We start from the raw sequence: 6,000 nt of genomic DNA, 5'->3' as shown, positions 1-6,000 counted from the left end.
CGGCCTGATGGTAACCCTCTTTCAAACCTCCTCCTCAACGTGGGGTCCTGCAGCCCCAGGAGGGCAGTCTGGTGGGCCAGGGAAGGCCTGACCAGCAGACCAGGAGGGCCCAGGCCTGAGGGCAGGTGCCCCGGCGATAACTAAGCAGTAGGGGCCGCGGGACTCAGCGTTCAAGCTACCCTGGGATGGTCCCCGGATCCAGGCCTCATAGGACCAGACTGGGCCACGACCAGGGACTTCTGGAGGCCACGCTGTGACGCCAAGACCCATCCCGCTTCCAAATAGTTACCCATTTCTGGAGCCACAGCTCCCGGAATGCCTTGGCTTCGCCATCCCCAGCTGGGCCTGTGAGGGGGCTGAGGAGAGTCACCTGGGAAGCTGCAGCCCCCCAGAGGTCCTGGGTGTCTTCCGGGCTCAGGGGACGGGCTAGTGGGGGCGTCGCGGGGAAGAGGAGGGTACAAGGGATCAGACTCCAACGACAGTCCTTGCTGGGCAGCAGGAGCGCCCTGCAGATGCCAGGGCAGCTCCAAAAAGACAGCCTGTTAGGCTCCGGTGGCACCAGGACAAGCAGCTTTTCAACTCCACAGACCCAGCGATTGCCGGTAGCTTGCTGAGCCTCACTCAGCACCACACACCCAGCATCATGGGATCCCCTCAGAAAAGATCTCCTAGATGTCAGCCACCACGCTAGGGGATGGTCAGTCAGGCGCAGCCACAAGAGAGGACGTGTGGGCAGCTCAGGAAAACAGTATGCTATGTTTCGTGAGCGCCGGAAAATTGATACTTTTGAACCATAGTGTTGAACTCTTGAGGGTCTCTTGGACTCCAAACAGTTCTAAAGGAAATCAGTCCTGAATATTCATTGGAAGGACTAATGCTGAAACGGAAAACTGAAACTTTGGCCACCTGATGTGAAGAACTGACTCATTTGAAAAGACCCTGATGCTGGGAAAGATTGAAGGCGTGAGGAGAAGGGGATGACAAAGGATGATGGTTGGACGGCATCACCGACTCAATGGACATGAGTTTGAGCAAGCTCCGGGAGTTGGTGATGGACTCGGAGGCCTGGCATGCTGCAGCCCATGGGCTGGCAAAGAATCGGACAGGACTGAGCAACCCAACTGAACTGAGAGATGAAGTAACTATAGGCCGAGATTATATCACATTAGAGGAGCGCCCAGGGAGATCAGTACCAGTGAGGACGTGGGGCGAGCACCTTTATCCGGGATGTGATGGGGGAGGGGGAGCGTACACAAGAGATAGCACAAGGGGATTTCATTGGTGCGTTTGAATGTTGCGTGTGTTTTCATTGGTGCATTCATTACGTGCATTCCATTGGCTTGTCTGAAGGTCCGCAAGGAACGAGAACTTCTGAGGCCAGCCAAGCTTATCTCGCTGGTGTACCTGGTCAATTGTGGTCTCCTGAGCCGGTGCTTACAGCGTGTTTGTGGGGGACGTTGAGGCAGCAGAAAAAAAGGGAGGGAAATATAAAGTTTTCAAATTTAGAAGACGGAGCTGGAGATAGTCTGCTGCTGCTGCTAAGTCGCTTCAGTCGTGTCCGACTCTGTGCCACTGCATAGACGGCAGCCCACTAGGCTCCTCTGTCCCTGGGATTCTCCAGGCAAGAATACTGGAGTGGGTTGCCATTTCCTTCTCCAATGCATGAAAGTGAAAAGCGAAAGTGAAGTCGCTCAGTCGTCTGGGAGAATGCAAGAGGGCGATTCGGAGAGGAATGAACCAGTACACTGGTTTGAGCTCAGCGAACCGCCCCTGAGGTCTTTTTTCCCTTCCTCCCTCCTTTCCTTCCACTTTTCCATTTTTCTTTCCTTCCTTCCTCTCTGCTCCCCTTTCCAGGAGAGATGCGACACCCTGGGCAGTCTGTGGCTCAGTGGTTAGCCGTTTATATATTACTGGTCACATATTTCACACTCGGCAGCATGAAAAAAGGGCATAAAACTGCAATTAAATGTCTGAACTGTTGCTATTTTGGAAATTAAAACAGCCTACATTATCCTCAGTGCAACTCCGATTACTGACTCAGAGCTGAGGAGCAGTTATTCCCACCACTTTAACCGACTTCTTTCCCATAAAAATCCGTTGTTAATGGGTCCCCGGGGACCTCTGAAAATAACAAGATCTGTAATAAAGAAATTAATAACATGCAGAGCAGGCCACAGCTAAAAAGCTTTTTAGAATACATTAATGGTTCTGTTTTGAATGAGGAATACTTGCACCAAATACCTCCGCCTTTGATTTCTAGCGGGTACTGGGGGGCGGGGTGGGGGGGGGCTGTCCTAGCGGCAGGTTGGGGAGGAGCGTTCCTCCCTGAAGACAGCAGAGCATCCTCAATCCCCAAATTTTGCCTCTGCCTTTCTGCTTGCTTCTGTCTTCCCTCTGCCTCTCTCTCTGGTCCCATTCTATCATTTCTCTGTCAGTTTCTGTCTCCATCTGTTGGGCCCTTTCTCATTTTTACTTTCTCCTTCCCCTTTCTTTCTTCCGGATGGTTCTCTCTCTCTCCTCCCTCCCTTCTGGCTCCCTCCTTCTCTTGCTCTCTCTCTCTTTTGCTCACTTTGTATCCTTTTATCATCTCTGTTGCTATTTCTGAGTTCTGGGCCTCTGTTTCTCCAGTGCCTTTCCCTTTCTTTCTTTCTTTTTTTCTTTCCTCTCTGCATCTCATACTTTATTCCTTCCTCAATTTCTCCAATTAAATGCTCTTCTTCTTTCTACACTTCTGTCTTCCTTCCTTCCTTCCTCTCTCCGTCCCCTTCCTTCCCCATCTTCGTCTCCCCCTCCTGCTTCTCTCGGTTCCCGTTTCTACCTGGTTTGCTGTCTTCTTCCTCCATTCCCCTAGACCTGTACCTCTCAAAACTCCACACATTCTCTGTATGAATCAGAAGCTTCTTCCCCTTTAGGTCATCTGACTCTGAGCTGGAAATTTCCTGAAGAGAATCCATTAGGAAACTAACCGGTCCTTAAGAAGAGGCAGCTGGGGACTTCCCCGGTGGCTCAGTGGTGAAGAATCTGCCTGCCAACGCAGGAGACACGGGTTCCATCCCTGATCTGGGAAGATCCCACATGCCGTGAAGCAATTAAGCCTGTGCTCTAGAGCCTGAGAGCCACAACTGCTGAAACCCACGTGCCCTAAAGTCCGTGCTCCCCAAGAGACGCCACCGCAGTGGGAAGCCTGCACACGGTAGCTAGAGAGTAGCCCTGCTCGCCGCAACTAGAGAAAAGCCTGCGCAGCATCGAAGACCCAGCACAGCCAAAAATAAATGAGTAAAATTATTTAAAAAAAATTTTTTTTAGAAAGGAAGATAGAAAAGAAGAAAAGGCAGCTGCCCAGAAAGGTCAAGTTTCCCTGGAATTTTGTATTCCCAGTCCGTGTGGGGGCCAGGAAGGCACACATTTAGCCTCAAGAGGCCAGAGGAAGGGGAGTATGGATTCTCCACATATTGCTGTCCAAGAGCTTTGGAATCAGACTGTGTTCCAATCCCACGTCCTTCCCCACTTCCCCACTGGCTGTGGGACCTTTTAGGGAGGTAAGTAATTTGTGCTCATTTTTGCAGTCTACCACAGCGTGGCAAATGGAGAACAGAAGATGGCAGAAATTTTTTGCAAGTGACTTTGCATTTCTTCCGTCATGAGATTTCTATTTCCCATTCCTTGAATCTGAGTTGTCCCTGTGACTTGCTTGACCAGTGAAGCACAGTGGAGTAACAATATGACGGTTCTGAGCCTGGCCCTCCCTCACTCTGGGGACACCTGCAGTTGTTCTGAGAACAAGCCAGGGCTGGCCAGCTGGGGGATGAGAGCCTCCATGGGCAGCCTAGAACTCTTCCACCTGAGTCATACTAGGCCAACCCATCTCCAGCCAACAAGGCAGCTGATTGCAAATGTATGAGTGGTCCCATCCCAAATCAGCCAGTCTGCCTCACTGAGCCCAACCCAAACTGCTGATCCACAGAATCAGAATCAGAAGCCAAGTAAACTGATGTTTAAGCCTTGGTTTCTGTTTTATCATCTTAACCCTTTTTAAGTGTATGGTTCAATAGTGCTAACTATAGGCACCTTGTGTATCAGACAGATCTCTAGAACTTTTTCATCTTGTAAAACTAAAACTTGCAAAATCCATAAACAACAACTCCCAATCCCCCCCTGCCCCAGCCCCTGGCAACTACCATTCTACTTTCTGTATGAATTTGACGTCTTGATGTGTCTCCTGTAAGTGAAAGTGCAATTTGTCTTTTTGTGTCTGGCTTATTTCACTTTGTGTTACGTCCTCAAGCATAATAATCTGTTTTGATGTTGTCTTAAGCTGCTAAATTTTGAAATAGTTTGTTACTCAGCAAAAGATAACTGATAAACATACCTTCTTCATTATTCATACACTCACCTTTTTTCTTCTGTTGTTGATCAAAAATATTTTTCTACAAGTTTTCATACATTGTATATCTGTTCTTTCAATGGTTATTTTTTTTAAACTGTTTCGTGCTTAAATCGTTGACACCCATTTTTAAAAATTTATTTATTTTTAATTGAAGTATAATTGCTTTACAGTATTGTATTGGTTTCTACCAAACATCAATTTGAATCAGTCATAGGTGACATCCATGAACAGTCTATATGAAAAAAATTGGCATTTTCCTGATTTTCTTCTACACACACACGTATACAGATGCACACACTTTTAGATTTGAATTATGTTTCCAACTTGTTATTTAAAATAATGCTTTACTATAAGTAGTTAAAAATTATCAGCATGTGTTATGTTGCCTCCCCTCTGCCTCATATTACCCACAACTTCCTTCTGACTTCACTTTTCTCCTTGTTGGAATTCGTCTTTAGTTAGTTCTAGGAGCGTCTGTGAGTAGCATCTTTCTTGCTTTCTTATGTACCTGTTATGTATTTATTTATTTCATCCTGAAATTTGAATAATGGTATAGAATCCTACATTCAAAGTTACTTCTGATTCGTATATTAAAGCCATTCCTACACTTTTTTTTTTCTCTTGCATCCAGTGGAGCTGATAAGTCTCATGTTCGCTTGAGTCTCATCTGTTTTTAGGTAATTTATTTTTGAGGGCAGGAGTGTAACTTTTACAATTTCTGTAACTGTAGTAGACAGATGTTTGTACTTTTGAACCTAGTCTCCATGTCACTTAACTTTTCTTTCGCACGTTCCGTCTCTTTTTCTCTCTGTACTGTTTTCTGAAAATTTATTTCTGAAAAATGAAAATTTATCAATGTACATTTATATGTCAGCAAACTTTTAAAAAAGTCAACCGTGGTCTGGCTCTTACTTATAAGCTAGTTGATTCCTTTTCCTAAACGCCTGTTTTGGCTTCATAACTTCCTATTATTGTGAATGGATTTTTCTCCTTTATCTCTGACGCCCCTGCTCGGGTCCTTAATTCACAGTCCCTTTCCGTTTGCTCAGCCGTCCGCCTCCTAGGTGACACTCCTGATCTGTTGGGCTGTCTGTCAGTCTTGTGTAGTGCTGATGTTCTCAGGTACTGGATGACTCTTGGTGGATGCTCACATCTGAGGCAATCCTTCAGCTACATAATGTGACTGTAACTGGCTCCTTCTTCCTGTGTGACATTCATTTGTTTTCTTCCTTTCATGATTCCTGTCTGTTTCTATTGCTCAGGACATTCTCTTCGTTGCTTTCTGATACACTTCCATTTTAATTAACTTGTAAGTCTTTTTTGACCATTTCCAGGGTTTGATGAAAGATGGTGAGGTTTCAGTGCTCGCTTAGTCTCTGCCAGAAAAACACATTTTTTGGCACACTGCTAATGAGCATTTAGCAAAAGTATGACACCCCCCCTCCGCCACAACAAGGCTTGAGATGGGAAGCCCCCTTTGGGAGTCTCTGGCGTGGTCCCAGTTGCCCCTTCACTAGTCAGTCCCCAGAACCCAGGAAGGACCAGCCACACTCTGAATAAGGTCCTGATGACTCCCAAGAGACGACCATGGGAGAGCAGGGCAGCCCGCAGCA

Source organism: Capricornis sumatraensis, chromosome 1 (assembly GCF_032405125.1).
Source record: "Capricornis sumatraensis isolate serow.1 chromosome 1, serow.2, whole genome shotgun sequence".
Lineage (NCBI taxonomy): Eukaryota > Metazoa > Chordata > Mammalia > Artiodactyla > Bovidae > Capricornis > Capricornis sumatraensis.
Note: the sequence above shows the minus strand (reverse complement) of the source record.